The 18,905-nt window shown below is 45.4% G+C and overlaps 1 protein-coding gene across 2 annotated transcripts in view; it reads left to right on the top strand.

Annotated features, from left to right (window-relative positions):
* The first annotated feature begins 1,413 nt into the window (after positions 1-1,413).
* The window catches only part of DPYSL5 (dihydropyrimidinase like 5), an 89,530-nt gene continuing 72,038 nt past the window's right edge, over positions 1,414-18,905 (top strand). Inside the window, exon 1 of one of the 2 annotated variants that reach the window (XM_082428022.1) lies at positions 1,414-1,728. The gene's annotated coding sequence lies outside the window, so the exon portion shown is untranslated. Of the gene's footprint in view, positions 1,729-2,778; positions 2,792-18,905 lie in introns of those variants that run through there. The other variant, XM_082428023.1, reaches the window with a different exon arrangement.

Below are 18,905 nucleotides of genomic sequence, written 5' to 3'. Positions count from 1 at the left end.
CGGGCTCTGTGGGGCCCGGGGCCCGGGTAGATTTTGCTGAGACGGGGAGGAGGGACCCTCCAGAGTAGTGAAGCATCATTTTGTTTGAATATATCCTGCAGAGAGAAACATCTCTCGGGGCCATGGTTGTGCGGCTACAGACAGGGAACTCCCTCATCTTCACCCCTTCCCAGGAGCCCAGCAGGGGAGGGGCTTCTACAGCAGCCCCTTGGGGTTCCCCAGGGGCCCCGGTATGGGGTTGGAGTGAGGACTCAATGCTGCATTTTTTTTTTTTTTTTTTTTTTTTATTTATTTATTTATGGCTGTGTTGGGTCTTCGTTTCTGTGCGAGGGCTCCCTCTAGCTGCGGCAAGTGGGGGCCACTCTTCATCGCGGTGCGCGGGCCTCTCACTATAGCGGCCTCTCTTCTTGCGGAGCACAGGCTCCAGACGCGCAGGCTCAGTAATTGTGGCTCACGGGCCTAGTTGCTCCACGGCATGTGGGATTTTCGCAGACCAGGGCTCGAACCCGTGTCCCCTGCATTGGCAGGCAGATTCTCAACCACTGCGCCACCGGGGAAGCCCCTCAATGCTGCATTTTAACGCCGTATCAATAGCAACGCTTTTGGAGTGACAATAAGTGAAAAGAGGCAAATTACTAAACCATATCTGAGCTATTAGTACAACTACTGAAATAACAGATAAACGGTGAAGGACTGAGAGGGGATCAGTGAGGTGGTAAAGGCATGGTGATCCTCTCTCTTTTTTAGACTTGTTGATTTTGTTAAATTCTGTGTGTATTCAAAATGTGAAGAAAAAAGGTGAAGCGAATGTAAATTGAATTATAAAACATTTACAGAGGCTTCACCACGCCCTGAAAGGAGGTGTCAGAAATAGGACAGGCAGCTAGACCTGAGAGCTCTGGATGGAGAAGCGCTGGCCGAGAGAATGAATTCCGGGTTCCAGGCCCCAGAGGGTGCAGATGCGAACTTAGGTGGCCCCGAGTGGCCGTCCACGTTGTACGTGAGAATATTTTCTTATAACTACACCCCCGCCCCGCCCTCTCCATCCTGCAATTCAGCCGGGCGCCCATTTCGAAGGCGTCGGACTGGGTCTTGGCGGGAACCAGGCGGCCTTAGCCCGGCCTGCAGGGAAGGGGAAGCCCAGCAGCAGCCCGGGAGAGGCGACTGGGGCATTGTTTCAGCCCCTCGGGTGGGGTCCTGCAGGGGGAGGGGACGCGGTAGCCCTCCCAGGGGACCCGTGCATCAGCGCGTCCAAGCGCCCGGGCTTTGTTAAGTGTCTTGAGTCACCATGGAAATCCAAAGGAACGCGGAGAAGGGCGCCAGGAGGTCGGCGGGTTCTCAGGCCGCGCCCTCCGTCCCCTCTCGGACCCTGGCCCTGCGGCAGGGCCTGTCGGGAGTTGTAGTCCCAAAGCGGCGGCCGCGACCGGCGCCGAGGATGCCAGGCGCCGCCGGTCCCCGCCTCCCCCTAACCTGCTAGCGAGAGGTGGGGAGCTCTGGGGAAGAGCCGTCGCTTCGGTGATTGGCCGAGGCCGCCTCCAGCCCCCACCCAAGACCCCTCCCCTGCCCGCGGCTTCTGACTCCAGCGCCCGGCGCGCCAAGGCGGCTATCGAGCGAGCGAGCGAGCGTGCAGCCGCCGCCGCCCCGAGCACCCGCAGCTCCGGCGCCGCGGCGAGACCGGAGGAGAACCCACCGACCGACGGACCCTCGCAGCCGCGGCATCCCGGAGGAGTGGGTGATGGCGGGGCGGGCGGTGGGCTTATTCTCCCCGGGCTGGGACATCCATCTCACACAGTCTCTGTTTCTCTGGGAGGCGCACAATAGGGCCGGGGTCCGGGTGCGCCTAGGGGCCCGGCTGCGGGGGACGCGGCGGGAAGTGTGGTTTGGGAATGGCGGCAGCCTTCCCGGGCTAAACTGGGGCCCGAATCGGTTCCTCTTTGTAAGCCCACAGAGCTCCCAGAGCGCCGAGCGGTGCCTTGCTCATAGTAGGCGTTTAATAGGTGCTCGTGGGATTGCAAAGAACTGGGGTGAGGAGGCGGCTTGGTTGAAGGGGGTTCACTCCTAGCACACAGTGGACGCCCAGCCTCACTCGTCGAGGCGCAGTGAATGGCTGGAAGGCTGGGTGGGGGCTTGCTGGCCGTGGGCCTGTCCGGCCCCAGTCCTAGATCGGCGCCGTCCTCTGCCCCCACCCCCATCCGCAGACACCCTCTGTCCCTCTCCCCTGCGGGTTGGGGTTTGCCCAGCCTGAACCGGACCCGGCGGCCCGTCCACACGTCCGGCTAACGGACCGGACGCCTGAGGACGATTCGCCAGCCGCCTCCGAGGCACCTGTCTGAACCACAAAGGCCGCTTTTTGCGGCGCGGCCCTCTCGGCGGGCGCCAAGCTGGGTCCCTTCGCTTGAGCCCAGCGCGGGAGCCCTTCTGGCTGCATCGATCTTGGCGAGCGAGAGACGTCGACGCCCCAGGCCCGGGGAGGAGGCAGGAGTCCGAGCTGGAGAGAAGCTGGGATGGAGAGAGGCGGAGGCGAGGCCTCCGTTTGAGCAAAGATGGGGGGAAATGGGAGATGGGGAAGCTGGGTGGGGACAGGTGACTGGATCTGGGAAGAGGGGTAAACTGGAGACTAGGGTTTGAGGAGGAAAGAGAAGGGTCTGAGGAGGGAGGGACGGAGCTTGGAGCAGGTGGCGCGAGGCGAGGCTGGGGCTGACGAAGAATGTGGAGGGGAGGAGGGATGCTGGAGGGTGGAGACTGCCTGGGTTTCAGGCGGGTAGACGCTGGGGAGGAGGAGACCAGCGCGGTGAAGAGGAGGGGTCTCCCTGGGGAGGGAGGTCTCCGGGGAAGGGAGGGTCAGGCAGCTGGGGTCGCGGGTCTCGGGCCTGAAGACCCTCAGTTCTGGCGATGGGCCTGGCTGTCCTGTGGCTGGCTGGGCGTGGCTCTTGCACCGGGCGACGGACCCAGGATGGTGGATCCGGGACCGAACTGGCTGTCCCCGCGAGGAGCTTTGTCTCCCGGCTTGACACCAGCCCGTAGGGACTCGTTTAGGGTTTTGTGATAATCCGCAGCGCCGCAGGCACACCCTTTTCTTCGCAGAGCTGAAAGGCTTGGTCCAGCGGCAGATGCTGCCAGGGAGGCGGAATGGGGGACGCCTCCCGCCCGGGAGACCCGGAGAACAATAGCCGACACTGGTATCCGCCCGACAGCGAACTAGGACACCCCCAGAACTGAAGTGCGCAGTTTTCTGGTGCAGAAAATGCTCCCGGAGAAATCACAGGGCACGTGCTCGTCTCTTGGGGTTTGTGTTGGGGAACCGAGCCCCGCCGCTAATTCCCTGGTGTGAGTCGCGCGTCCCCCTAGACTGTGGCACCGGCAGACAGACGCCGCCCCTGGCTTTGGTACCTTCTGACCTCGGCACCGCCCCCTGCCCCTTGCAGTTGACCAACCACCGAGACGGTCTGGGGCGACCTGTGGAGGTTGCCTCGGTGCTGAGCGGGCTCCCTGAGTAGCCGGCTTTGTCTGGCGAGGCGGCCCACATCGAAGGTCTGCTGTGTGTTCCTAGAGGGAGTAGTCAGGGCTGGTGCGGACTGTGGTAAAATGAGGAGAAGCTGTCGTGGAGATTACACGCCCCGGGTGCCACTCTGGGCCTTAGAGCCGGCAGCTAGGGGACCAGTGCTTCCCTTTGCCAGTGACCACACCCAAGCCAGGGTATCCATCCTGCAGTTTTCGCTGGTATTGTCTGCTGACCTAAGACAGGGATGGCTCTGTGATAGGAGGCATCTCCTTGCCCATGGGAAAGCAGATGGACAGAAATGGAAGCACAAAAAGGGGTTCAACAGAGCTTTCCATGCACTCATAGTCTTGCTTGCTGTCTAAGCATCTTTCATGCCGCGCCTCAGCGTCTTGACATGTGAAATGACAGCCAGAAACTAGCATTCTGTTTTATAGGTTTTCTTTGATAATTGTTTAGCTGATATTAAAGGTGACTCTTTAGCATAGATTTATACTTTGAAATGGTCATTCATTTAAAAAAAAGAAAAGAAAAGAAAAAAGCAAGGCAGAAGCATTTTTGTTCCAGGAGTGGAGGAAGCTTGGCTAAATGACAGTCAGAGCATCATAGGACAAATCGGTATGACATATTTGGCGCGAAGTTGACCGATGAGCCTTTCGGCTCTCTTAGCCTAGCCCTGAAACCTCAGAGTTTTACTCAGGTTGATGCATAAGGTGAGAGACTGTGATGTGACTGTTGGCTCTTGCCCAAAACGTATGGTTGCTGCCAGAGTGAAGTCCTCCTATCTGGGCTGTACCCAGTGGCAGCAGCAGTAGGCTATATCCTGCTGCTTTTAAAGGATGGTGCTTTGAGGAGGTGCCTCTCAGAATTTACAAAGGACTAGCTGGAATGTTGTTCATTGGATGTGTTTAGTTAAATTAATAGACCTATCTATCTCCAGACTAAGTGAAAACCAGGAATCTCAGTATTAGAACACCCAAAATCTGAGGCTGAAGGTTTTTTCTTATGAAAAAACTCCAATGCGAAGTGTGTTTTAATGTCATTTCCCAAAGGAAAAGTTTCAGGAGGGAATGTTTTGTTGGTTTATTCTTCTTGAAGGAACTTATGGATTTGTTTAAGGGTGTAATCCTGTTAAAGCACTGTGTGAATATCCAACCCAATTTTTTTCCCCATGGGGAGTCAGTTCATAGATGAGGGATGCCAGTATGACCAGCCCATTTCTATTGGGAAGATAGAGAGAAAGCAGCACGCCCCCCTCCCACCTCCTGTGAAAATGCCTGGGAGACAGAGGGGAGAGACAAGTGGCTCCAGAGAAGGACTTTATGTACCCAGAATTCCAGGGTGCCTTTGGGGAGCTCAGCTAGGTATAGAAAAGATGTTCATGGGACATGAACACCTGGCTGTTTTCAGCATAGCCTCTCCCAGATGCAGATGTAAGCCAGAGTAGTTTCAGTATTCTCAATGCACTGCATGTTTCCACCTCTGGAAACAGTTACCCAGCAAGGCAAGTCTGCACAACTGGCCAAAATTTGGTTTGAGGACTTGGTTTGGCTTCATCTGTGGTACCTTCACCTCTCCTTGTCCTGCCATGGATATCTAAGAATTCTCCCTCCTTGATAATAATAGCTCCTCTGACACAGAATTCAGCTCCAGGGAACTGTAGGCCAAAGGCCATCACAACTGTGGACAAATCTCTGGGGTAAATTAGGATTTAGATAAATATTGAGAGCCAGAGAAGTTGGTATTATTAGAAAAAAGTATGTAAGATATCTTTCTGGTGCCAAAACTAAACAAATTCTGATAGAATCTGATCCTGTTCATACATTTTTGTTTTCTGAGCTATAAGAAAATTTTTTCAGAAAAGTCTTCTAAGACTTAGTTGACAGGAGCTTATAGAAGAATAATAATATAGGAAATCTTTGTCAATGTGAGAACCTGTAGGGAGAAGCTGGTATAAAATAAAGTCAAATGAGAATAACAAGAAGGTATTTGATTTTCTTGCACTGCTAGTGAATAAATAAGAAATAATTTCAAAATCACTTTGTCTTAAATTTTTTATATAAAGATGAAAGGTTCAAATACTGTGGTATGAATCTTTAATGAACTTTGATATATATGTATAAAAGCAGACACATTATATACTTTAACAAAAGAAATTTGTGAAAGAATATTGTATATGATTTGTTCTGTTTCAATCTTCGAAATTTCTTCCATTTAAAATAAATGGACTTAACCATAGCATCCCCTGACCCTCTCATACCCTCCCATCAATCACAGCCCAGTTTTGTGCTCGTTCCCTTGCCTCCTCCCACCTCGACTCCCTCCTCACAATCCAGACTCAGAGACAATGTACACAGGAGGGAGAGCCTTGGTCTGAGCCAGGAAGCCTGGGGTCAAATCCAAGCCCTGCCACTTTCTGTCCATCTATCCTTAGATGAGTTATTTTTCTCTCAGGGACTCAGTTTCTTCGTCTGTACACTGAGGTTTATATGAGTTAATATATGTATAGCACTGAGACCAGAGTCTGGCACCTAGTAAGTGCTCAATACATGTTAGTTACCACCATCAGCACCATCATCATACCCTTACCCCAGAATGTGTGCCCATAAAAACATTTTGATTCCCCATTTAATCTTTCATCTGGGGCAAGCTGGTGCGGATATCACCAGGGGCCGGGGCAAGCTGCTGTAGGGTATCGATAGTGGGAACAGAAAGAATGATTAGGACACCTTTCTGAAGCTCCCACCCTTGTAAATAGTAGGAATAGCTCTGTACTGAGTCTGAGCCTCTTTAAGCACAGCTGTTTTGAGCAGCTGAGAACTTGCAGAGTTAAGAATGTTCCAGAAGTGCTCTGACCCCAGCTTTGCCAAATTGCCCCTGTGTATAGAGTTGGCCGGGCAACTCACCCTTCTCCTACACCGTCTGAAGAACAATCAGGCATCCATAACTGGTGAGATGCTGTTGTTCCAAGGATGTTCTGTTCTTGGTGTGGGAAAGAGCGATCATGTTTGGTTGGTGGCAAGTTGTTGGGAATAAAAATTGTTGAGTTTATTTCTTAGCTCAAGTTTTCCAGCTAAGATATAAATTTGGCAGCACAGAATTACTTATTTAACAAACATTTTCAAATTTTCAAAACACTTAACTCTGTGTTAGGGGTTGTTCTAGTTCCTGTGAGTTAAGTACAGTACTGTCATTATTCCCATTTTACAGATGAAGCAACGGAGGTACAGAAACCAGCCAGCTAGAGAAGTGGTAGAGCCAAGCTTTGAACCCAAAGGGCCTACTCAGAGTCTGTATAAGTCGAGGTTCTCCAGAGAAACAGAACCAAGAAGGATTGGCTTATGTGGTTGTGGGGGCTGGTGAGTCTGATGTGTGTAGGGCAGGCCAACGGGCTGGAAGCTTTCATGTGGGAGCTGAGGTTGTGTGGGCCCCATAATGGTTAGTCTTACGGCAGAATTTCTTCTTCCTCTGGGAAACCTTAGTTTTTCTCTTAAGGTCTTTCAAATGATTGTATGAGGCCCACCTACATTATTGGGGAAAATCTTAAAGTCAACTGACTGTGGATGTTAACCACATCTATAAAATACCTTCCCAGCAACACATATAGATGTGTGTTTGATTGAATAACTGACTACTAAAACCTAGCCAAGTTGACACAAAAAACTATCACAGGGTCCGTGCTTTTAAGCACTACCCCAAGATAAGAACCTTACTTGTTGGGTATAAGATTTACAATAAACTAAAGAATTTAGCAATGGGCTATTTATCCCACTACAAAATGGTGCTCCTTACCTTGTTGAAAATAGAATTTGGACCTCTTTTTTCATCCATGTAGCTTCTAGCACAAAATAATGCTCAGAGCAAGCATTCAATAGATAATATTGAAAGAATGACCAACTGAAAGATTGAGATGATATTTTACAGGATTTTCCATCCATTGAGACCTCTAACTCCCCATTTAAATTTAAAATCATTTGGCCCAAGTGAGGTTGAGGTTTTATGAATGACTAGACTCTCTTGAATCAAAACAGGAGAGGTACTTCCCTGGTGGCCCAGTGGATAAGACTCCACGCCTCCACGGCAGGGGACACATGTTCGATCCCTGGTCAGGAACTAAGATCCTGTGTGCCGTTCGGTGCAGCCAAAAAAAAAAAGACAGGAGAATATCTGCATTCTGAATTGAGCTCCCCACCTCCCAACATCTGTCCATTTTCATCGGCTTTAGCAAAGATTTGTGGGTCTGTCACTGCCTCAACTCCTTGTGAATGTGTTCTGTACACACTAGCAGTGCCCAGGACTCAGTCACACCATATTTGTGTCCCTTTGTTGTCCACTGACAAGCATTCCCTTTGTTGATTTCAAATCCGCCATGGGCTCCCTCTAATTTCTCAGGCCTTCGGTCTTTATTCTCCCTGCTTTTGTCTGGTCCTGTCCTTCCCTTTGTCCTTCCCCAGAGCATGACCACTATTGATGGAGAAGTCGCCTCCTTTCCCATTTTTAGTGCTTCAACCGGATTTTCGTCTTTGTAGATCTATATATTCATTCTGTTATAAAATTCAAATGTAGCCCCCAATTTTTTCATTTAATGCCTTTTTGCTCCTGTTTCCAACAGATGTGAAACTCAACTTTAAGAAAGTTACTTGGAATGTTTTAAGTTTGGCATATTGCCAAATATTTGGGCCACACACATACATAAAACAGTAACATTGGGGATTGAGAGTGTATTTTAAAATATTTTTATTTTTTAAACTTTTTAGTAAAGTATAACAGATATACAGAAAAGTATACAAATCGTAAGTGTATAGCTTACTGAATTTTCACAACCTAAACATGGCCATGTAATCAGCACCTGATGAAGAAACAGATTACCAGTGCATATCCCAAAACCCCCCTTAAGTCCCCTCCCAGTCACTACTCTTCCTCCAAGTTCTCTAACCCCTATCAGCATAGATCAGCTTTGCCTATTTTTGAACTTTTTACAGATGGAATCATATAGTGGGTACTCTTTCAAAAAGTGGCTTATTTTGCTCAGTGTTACGTTTGTTGCATTTTATATGCTCATTTTCACTGCTATATAGCATTCCATTGTGTAAATGTACCACAATTTATTTATCCATTATGTTGTTAATGGGTATTTGGCTAGTTTCTAGTTTGGTGCTGTCACGAATAGTGCTGTTGTGACCATTCTAGTACCTGTCTTTTTGTGAACAAACGTGTGTTTCTCTTGGGTATATAGTTAAGAGTAGAATTCAGGTCAAGGATATGCATATGTTGTGTTTTAGTAGACCACACCAAATAGTAAGATTAATGGTGAAATTTTTTTTAAAAAAGTCAATCCCAAGGCATGCAATGCTGTGATTAAACTGTTTTTAAAAGCCCTAAATGCTGGCATAATTTAGTGGCTTGATCAGAGGTTGGTTTTCAACTCTTATTCTTCAGCAAAAAAGTAGAACTTTAGCTGTGTCTGACTCTACAGTAGCTGAAGTGAACATTTCTAAACTAAAGACCAAGGATGTGCTTCAGCCTTGGTCTTGCTACAGCAATTTCCTTACTCCTGTTTCTTAAGGAAAAGCTGAGAATCAGATTATAATTGCAACATGGGTCCAAAGATCATTCCAGAGATGTCCTGTCAGCCTTGAACAAGATTAACAAGTGATATTTATTTGGTTAACTATTTTGGATTTCTTGTATTGGGTCAGATAGCAGTTTTGAATTGTGTGATTTCTGTGGCTTAAAAAACGCCTCAGAAATGTCAGCTTGTAATTGCAAAGTTCATATTTCTTATTTGGGAATTAGAAGTATAGCATATATCTCATTTTTTGTGGGTTTTTCTAAAAAGACTTAAAACGCACATGTTATGGGGGGTGTTAATCTTATTTATTTATTTATTTTCTTTTTTTTCTCTCTTTTTGTAATTGAAGTATAGTTGATTTACAATGTTGTGTTAGTTTCAGGTGTACAGCAAACTGATTCATACACACACACACACACACACACACACACACACACACACACAGACAGACAGACACACATTCTTTTTTCAGATTCTTTCCCTGGGACTTCCCTGGTGGTCCAGTGGTTGAGACTCTGCGCTTCCACTGCAGGGGGCGCGGGTTCCATCCCTGGTCAGGGAACTAAGATCCCACATGCCATGTGGTACGGTGCCCGCCCCCCCAAAAAAACAAAACCAGATTCTTTCCCCTTATAGGTTATTATAAAATATTGAGTATAGTTCCCATTACAACGTGATTATAACGGAAAAACCCCTGCAACTACTGAAAAACAATAAAGATGAGGCACAAAGATATGAGCAGTAGCCTCTATCCAGATTGTGGATATAGGCAAACCCATCTCCTCTCCATAGCTGGTCTTCATTGTAGGCCCAGGAGAGATGGCAGTGATAAACTTGGCCAGTATAGATCAAGAGCAGCGATTTAGGTACAATTATAGGATGATGGTAATGAAACCTTTGCCACCAAAAGAGCATAACAAGGCAGTCATGAATTCCTAACTTGGCTGGTTTTTGCTTATAAGACCCATTCACAGCCCAAGTTGTTCCTAAGAAAGAATATTTTCCTGTCATGTGGCCTTTCATGTTTGGTATTGGTCCTCATATAAGCAAGTGAGTGAGATCAGATTTATCACTGCTTTAAAACCTAGATTTACTGCTTGAACTCTGAGTCCCTTAAGCACTTAGATATTTCATATCTCTTTTAATATAGGATTTAATTTTGTACTTTAAAATGTATATTCCAATATTTAATCAATTATAAAACCACTTATAGACCATTTTGCTAATACAGCTAGTGTAATGTTTGCGTTTCATCAAATCCTTGTCCATATATACAATGTAATTTTTACAGAGTTGTAACCACAACACGGGTACTATTTTGTATTTTGTTCTGCCATCTGACATGAGAAAAAAACTTTTCTGTGTCTCTACCTAATTTAGAAATGTAAACTTTTAATTGACTGCCTATCATTTCATTAGAATGTACTATATTTAAACATTTACTTACTGATGAACATTTAGATTATGTTCGATTTTTATTCTTTTATTTTTATTTTTTAATAAATTTATTTATTTATTTATGGCTGCGTTGGGTCTTTGCTGCTGTACGAGGGCTTTCCCTAGTTGTCGAAAGCAGGGGCTACTCTTTGCTCTGGTGCGCGAGCTTCTCAAGGCAGTGGCTTCTCTTGTTGCGGAGCACGGGCTCTAGGCACGTGGGCTTCAGTAGTTGTGGCACGTGGGCTCTAGAGCGCAGGCTCAGTAGTTGTGGTGCACGGGCTTAGTTGCTCCGCAGCATGTGGGATCTTCCCGGATCAGGGCTCGAACCTGTGTCCCCTGCATTGGCAGGTGGATTCCCAACCACTGCGCCACCAAGGAAGTCCCTGATTTTTAAAATTTTAGGTAGTGTTTACATCTTTGTGAAAATCACATACATGATTTCATTACCCAGCTGATAATATGTTTTTAAAAATTGAGATTCCCTTAAAAAAAGCTTTTGGTGTGGGGGATGCAGTTTTACTCATTATACCTGATAGTTTTCACATAAGGAGAAATGCATAAATATGTGTTAATTCCTTGAAATGCATAATACGTGTCACAAAGTTCCCTGATCAGAGAATGCCTTCTAATCAGTCTTAGCTGGCAGGTTGTTTATCAAAGAACTTGTGTAAATGTAGGAATAAAGTTGTCTGAGATAATCAATCATTTTACAAACAGGACATGTAATAATAATTTGGAGCACAAAGGACTCCAAGCTAAGCCAATTCTACCAATAAATTCTATAAAATTGTGTTGTCTCAATAGCAGATAGCACCAAAAGTTGGCCATAGTGAAAAAAATGAAAGTTGCAAAGAGATGAAACAGTTATGAGAAGCATCCAATACTTAGTTAAATTCTAAGTATCTGCCAGTAGAATGCAAATAGCCAGGACCAGAAATGACTGTTGGAGCAGCCTAGCAAGTGAGAGAGGTTTACTAACCATCCAGTAACTGGACTTAAGTTGCACTGAGCTGTTATTTGAGATGGGCTCAAACCTCCTCTCACATATTTCCTGAGTGCCTGCAAGGAACAGTGCAATTTCCAGGAAGCAGCTTGCACGTGGGAGAGAGATGGGGTTTGAATCCTGACTCTGCTACTTTCTAGACGTGAGAGACCTTGGACAAAGTCACCTAATCTTCCCAAGCCTCGGTTTCCTTGTGATTTAAAGGGTTGTTAATATCTTTCTCATAGGTTTATAAGGAGGACTCAAGGGAAAACATGCAGGGAGCCTGGTGGGTACGTCGTAAGCACTCAGTAAGTGGAGCTAATGGTATTCTCTAGGTGCTAAAGTTAGGTGCTTTGAGCTACATGAAGGTATAGAACAGTATTGTCAAAGTACATGATTGTCAAGTGAATAGGCTGGACAATAGGATAGCTTGTGCAGAGGGAATAGAGAGCACCTGAGAAGTTCAGTCACAATGGTTCAGGTCCCTCCTCTGTACAGTGAGGAGATGGAGACTAGATTCTGTCGGCAGCTCTGATCTGTGACAGCCGTGCTATGTTGCTGCTGAGACTGTCACTATTCCTTCCCAGCTCAAACCAGCAGACTTGCAGTTTGGCACCATCTATCAAAACGAAAACTGCACACACCCTTTAACCGAGCAGTACCACTTCTGGGAATTTATCCTAAAGATGTACAAGTATATGTGCACGACAAAAAATAGGAAGGGATATTATTGCAGCATTATTTGTACTAGCAAAAAAATTAGACCCAACCTAAATTCTCAGCATTGGTGAGCTAGTTAAATACCTTATGATCCATCCTTACAAAGAAATATTATGCAGCCATTTGAAAAAAATAAGGCAGATAATTTCTGATCTGATAAAGAACAACATCCAGTATATATCAGTGAATAGAAAGGAAAGCAGGCAGACCAACATTTAATGCATATTTGCCATTTATGTGATATAAAATATATACATATACGCTTAAATATGCACAGACTGTCCTTGGAAAGAAACACAAGAAAATCCATGATGGTGCTTGTCTCTGGAGAAGCGGACTGGGGAACATTTCACTATTTCTATAGTTTTAAATGTTTATCATGTGTATATTTTACCTGTTTAAACAATAACAATAACTTGGCAGCCCTGGTTGGTTCTGGCTCACCTCTTAGAGACTCGAGAAAACTGGAGAAGGGTAGAATTCTGGGCCTCATGCTCAGGACTTATGTTCTCATATGGACCCCCAGATGGAGGACCCCTAAATAAATCTGCAGAGTAGGGCTTTCAAGCCTACTGAAGAGACAGAATGTGTAGCCCATTCAAAAAAGAAAGGCTTTGGGGCCAGGAAATGAGGATGACGTACTACTGCTGATTCGCAAATAGCATTTCTGATATTTTCCCTCTTATTTATTTTTATTCAGGGAAATTTGATTTAAATCTTAGGATGCAGAAGATGAGACGCACTAATGAGGCATCATGAACCTCCCACAGCGCTGTGTGCATGTGCTCATTCCTTCATCCCTTCCTTCATAGAACAGGTGCTTACTGAACACCTACAGTGGGCCAGGGGTCAACATAGGATATTGGGGCTAAAAAAACCTTAGACAACATTTAATCATTTCACAGAGGAGGAACCTCCGGGGCAATTTAACTTCCAGTGAGCTGTATCAGTGCAGGCAGTTTCTGATAATTGCCCTCTTTGGTCTCCAATGACAGGTTAAGAGACCTCTGGATCCTCCTGGAGAATTAGTTCCCTCATGTAGAGTGTTGGTTCCATTCTGTTTTGCATTCTGGTTACTTTTGGGCATGTTTTCTCTGTAAGGGCTGTGAAGACAAACTCCTGGGTTCATACCTTTGTGTGATCTCTTCCTGTGACTTGCTTTTAAGCAATAGAAGACGACAAATGGTGATGATGGGGATGTCATTCCCATGACTGTCATGTGATGTAAGACCCCGTCGTCTTGCTAGCAAACTTGCTCTAGACGCGCAGTTTGATGAGCAAGTGGCTGTGCTGGGAAAACCCACTTGGCAGGAGATTGGGTGGCCTCTAGAGGCTGGGTGGCCTCTAGCTAGAAGCCTATGACCATAAGGAAATGAATTCTGTCAACAACCTGAGCGAGCTTGGAAGTGGGTTCTTCCCAGTCAGACCTCCAGATGAGAACACAGCCTGTCCAACACCTTGATTGCAGCCTGTGAGGCTCTAAAGCAGAGAACTTAGGCCTCCTGGCCCACAGAAAGGGAGGTAATGAATATGCGATGTTTTAAGCCACTAAGTTTGTGGTAATTTGTTAAACAGCATAGAAAACTAATTCACAGCTCTCCCGCGTCACTGTTTCTAGTCCATGTTTTCTTCACCCGTTTTACCCCATGAACCCACTGCTTCATTTGTTTATCATTCTCTTTCTGAGTCTTTGCTCGCCCTCCCCCCGCCCCCCGACTCCTGGCTTCTGGGGGATAGAGGTGGAGAGCAGCTGTGCTCTGACCCTGATAGGGCTGAGGGAAGTCGTCAGGATAGTGGGCACTTCTGGCGCCTGTGGTGGAGGTCCAGCAGAGTGGGGGAGGGCGTTTTGCCCAAGTTGGTGGGGAGGGGAGACTGGGATAGAGCTCTGCCTAGGAATGTACTAGAAAGCAGTCGTGGAGCTGGTCAACACTCCATTTTGTGTCCCTTTTCAATGTACGTAACCTATTCCAGAAGTTGTTTCAGCCTGTCCTCCATTGTTTTTGTTGTGTTTGGTTTTGGTGGTGGAAAGGGTACTTGTTGAGGGCATTCTCCCATTTTAGTCCCTTTTTTGGACCATACCCTGGAACATCTGGCACATCCACTCCAAGGGGCTCTCTACAGAGAGAGAGGAGATGATCCCCTTCCCCACCACCCAACTCCGTAATCGTCTTCCTCTGAAGCCATCTGGGGAGCCCAGCCCCTCCCCACTGTCACTGAACGTCCCTTCAGTTTCACACGGAGCCAGCTACCTGCATTACCCTCGGCCCAGCCCACCCCTCGGTGCTCAGGTGTGTCCAGCCACGTACTCCTTCACGCCCTTTACCACAGCTCTGACATGGGCTACGGACCAACCTCCAGCAGCGGTTCTAGGCTTTTGGCATCCCCACCCCTGTTTATGCTGGTTCAGTTTCAGCTGCTCACCAGGAACCACGGGGACAGTCTTGACACTGCCTGCCAGAGCTGTACCCCAGTTGCCCTCCTGGGAACCTGTTTCTCGACTTATGAGTCAGGCTGAAGTGTCCATTCTTTCCTATTACTGCTTCTTAAAGCTGGCCCTGCAGGCTTAGCCTGAAGCACCTGATGCAAGTTTGAAATAGCTTTGAAGCCTTTTTTTTTTTTTTAATTTTTATTTTTTTATTTATTTCTTATTTATTTATGGCTGTGTTGGGTCTTCATTTCTGTGCGAGGGCTTTCTCTAGTTGCGGCAACTGGGGACCACTCTTCATCGCGGTGCGTGGGCCTCTCACTATCGCGACCTCTGTTGTTGCGGAGCACAGGCTCCAGACGCGCAGGCTCAGTAATTGTGGCTCACGGGCCTAGTTGCTCCGTGGCATGTGGGATCTTCCCAGACCAGGGCTCGAACCTGTGTCCCCTGCATTGGCAGGCAGATTCTCAACCACTGCGCCACCAGGGAAGCCCTGAAGCCTTTTTAACAACATTATTGAGATGCAATGTAAATACCATAAAGTTCACCCATGTAATGTGTACGATTCAATGATTTCACCATTCTCTAATTTTTGAACATTTCCATCATCCAAAAAGAAACCCTTTACCCCTAAATCTCTTCCCATTCCCCTCCCCAACCCCAGCTCTTGGCAACCACTAAATATACCTTCTATTTCTATAGCTTTGCCTATTCTGGACATTTCATATAAATGGAATCAAATGTGGCCTTTTGTGACTGTTTTTTGTTTTGTTTTGTTTTTTAATTTTATTTATTTATTTATTTATTTATTTATTTATTTATTGGCTGCGATGGGTCTTCCTTGCTGTGCGCGGGCTTTCTCTTGTTGCGGCGAGCGGGGGCTACTCTTCGTTGCGGTGCTCGGGCTTCTCGTTGCGGAGCACAGGCTCTAGGCACACAGGCATCAGTAGTTGTGGCGCGCAGGCTCAGTAGTTGTGGCGCGCAGGCTCAGTAGTTTTGGTGCACGGGCTTAGCTGATCCGCGGCATGTGGGATCCTCCCCGACCAGGGCTTGAACCCGTGTCTCCGGCATTGGCAGGCAGATTTTTAACCACTGCGCCATCAGGGAAGCCACTTTTGTGACTGTTGAAGCTTCATTTTTTTAATCTTAAAAAAATAATGCAAGAACTTCCCTGGTGGACCAGTGGTTAATACTCCACGCTTCCAGTGCAGGGGACGCAGGTTCGATCCCTGGTCAGGGAACTAAGATCCCACATGCGCAGCCAAAAGTTTTTTTTTTTTAAATGCAATATCTGCACCCTAGTCCACAATCTACCCTTTTTTGTTTTGATATAAAGTAAAGAAATATATATTTGGTCGTCATTCCTAATTCCTGGCACAGAGCTCGTAAAACTCTTAATTTTCTGAGTGATTGGTGTGAGAGGAGTGTCTTGTTATTCATAATAAGCCCCTTTCCACCTTCCCTGAGTTTATGCTAATAAGGTGACTCTGAGGATGGAGCTGGTTGTCAAGGGAACCAACTAGATGATGGAGGTTTGGCACTTTCAGCCCCACCCCTCACCCCTCACCCCACCTCCAAGGAGAGAAAAGGAGCTGGAGATTGGGTTAATCACCAAGGCCCAGTGATTTAATCACTCATGCCTGTGTAATGGAACCTTCATAAAACCCAAAGGAGTTTAAAGAGCTTCCACATTGGTGAACACATCAAGGTGCAGGGAGGGTGGTGCACCAGAGAGGGTATGGAAGCTCCAAGTCCCTTCCCCATACCTTGCCCTGTGCATGTCTCCCATCTGGCTGTTCCTGAGTTGTATCCAGTAATAGTAAGTAAAGTGTTTCTCTGAGGTTTGTGAGCTGTTCTAGCGAATTAGCAAACTCGAAGAGGGCATTGTGGGAACCCCAGATTTATAGTTGGATGGTCAGAAGTACAGGTGACAACTGGCATCTGCAGCTGGGGACAATCTTGTGGGACTGAGCCTTAGCTTCCAGAGTCTGCACTAACTTCCGGTGGTTAGTGTCAGAAGTGTTGTGAATAGAGAAACAGTTTTCCTTTGGATAGTACCACAGGTTTTCAGCCATTCCCCATTGATGGGCATTCAATTTGTTTCCAGTTTTCTGGGTTTTTTGCCCTACCAGCAGTGCTGCAGTAGACTCTCTGTACATGTCTCCTTATGTTCTCGTGCTTTTATTTCGATGGATGGAGCCCTACGAGTGGAGTTGCTGAGTCAGAGATCTTTTTAAAATTTTAACAGAGGCTTTCAGACTGTTTCCCAAAAGTGTGTAATAATTTACATTTCCATCAGCAATGCCTACGCAACCTCTCCCAACCCCCACCCCTCCTCCCCCAAGTCCTGCCAATATCAGGTATCACTCTGGAATTTTTGCCATTTCTGATGGATATGAAGTGGCACCTCATTATGACTTTTATTTGCATCTCCTTGATTACTGGCGAGGTTGAACATCCTTCTATATATTGTGGGTCATTTAGATTTGCTCTTCTACGTATCACTTATCCATATCCTGTGCCCATCTTTCTCTTGGTTGTATTTTTCTCATCAATTTGTAAGAGTTCATAGCTGTCATATGCACTGCACATGTTTTCTCAGGCTATTTATTGCTTATTGACTTTATTTCTATGATATTTTTTTTTCTTTTTTTTTTTTTCTAGGACAGAGAAAGCTTGGCTCACTGATTTACTCATTATAGATTTTATTTCGGTCCCTCCCACCTACCCATTTTGTCAAGAGAACTGAGGGGGCATCATTAAAGATTCAGATAGATACAGTTCTACAAAAATCAACTGGATCCTATGCAGGATCATTACACACACACATGAGGCAGCTGTATGAAACAGTAAGAGCAGCAGCTAATTACAGCCCCAGGAGTTAGTGACATCTATGATATTTTTATATCAAATGAGATCATCTTCTGTAATATCAATTTAAAAATTTTTATAAGGTCAGAAATGTGACTTTTCTTTTACGGCTTCTGGGTTTCTAGATAGACGTAAAAGGTCTCCCCTGCTTCTAGGTTATACATGTATTTTCCTGGGCTTTCTTCTAATATTTTTAATTGTTTTATGTTTTACATGTAAATAAATTCCAGATGGATTACAGATTTGGGTATATGCTGTAAGGTAGGGAGCCAGCTTAATTTTCTTCCAGACAAATAGCCAGTGATGCCAGCACCATCTATTATTAAGTAAATCATTTTTCCCCCTGCTGAACTGAAATATTTCTTCTGTTGGATTTAATTGAAATCTGCTACCAATCGCCTTACTCTTTTCCACTTCTCTGTCTAATCATATGCTGATACCGTACAGATTTAATTACAGTAATTTCATATAGTATCTTTTATTATTTCTAAGGAAGTCCTTTACCCTACCCCACAGTATTCCTTTCCATAATTTTCTTGACTCTTCTCAATTCCATTATTATCCGTTTCAAAATAAACCCTTTGGGAATTCTAATAGGAATTTCATGACATTTATCTATTAATTTTGGGATAATTGACATTTTATGATATTAGCTTTTCCTGTCTGTGAATATATTTGTTTCATTGTGTTTAGATCCTATTTTATGTACTTTGAGAAGTTCTATAGGAGTCTGTGCCTGTCTTAGTTTTTTGTTTTTGGTCTCTTTCTGTGTGAAGTTGTATTGAGATATAACTTATATACAATAAAATTCACCCACTTTAAGTGTACAATTCACTGATTATTAGTATATTTAAAGGGTTGTGCCACCATCATGCAATTTACTTTTAGAAAATTTCTATCACCCCCAAAAGAAAACTCAAGCCCATGTGCATTTACTCCCAATCCCACCCCCAACCTTGGGCAGCCTCTAAACAAAATAGATACAAATAGAGAAAATACTTTATATTTAGATTTGCTTTTTCTGGACTATTCTTAGTGTTTTATTTCTTTATGCTTAAGTGTTTTCCAGTGTTCTTCACTATTGTGAACACAATATCTTTTCCTGTTTCTATTTCAAGCTGGCTGACTGCTAGCATAGGAAAAAATTATTTTGATTTTATTTCTTATAACCTGTTGTCTTACCAATTTTCATAGGTTTTCTAGGTATACAATCATAGTACAATTTATCTCTTTTTTTCCATTTTATCTTGAGGATTTAATTTTCTTATTGCATTTTTAAGCAAATTGCAAACATCATTTAATAATCGTAGTCAGAGAAGGCATCCCTGCTTTATTCCTGATTGTAATGACTATGAATTGCCGTCAAAATGTAATTTATTGACAACTATTGATGAAC

This window comes from Balaenoptera physalus, assembly GCF_965194825.1.
Source record: "Balaenoptera physalus genome assembly, chromosome: 15".
NCBI classification, from domain to species: domain Eukaryota; kingdom Metazoa; phylum Chordata; class Mammalia; order Artiodactyla; family Balaenopteridae; genus Balaenoptera; species Balaenoptera physalus.
This window is presented reverse-complemented; position numbering and strand designations above follow the sequence as displayed.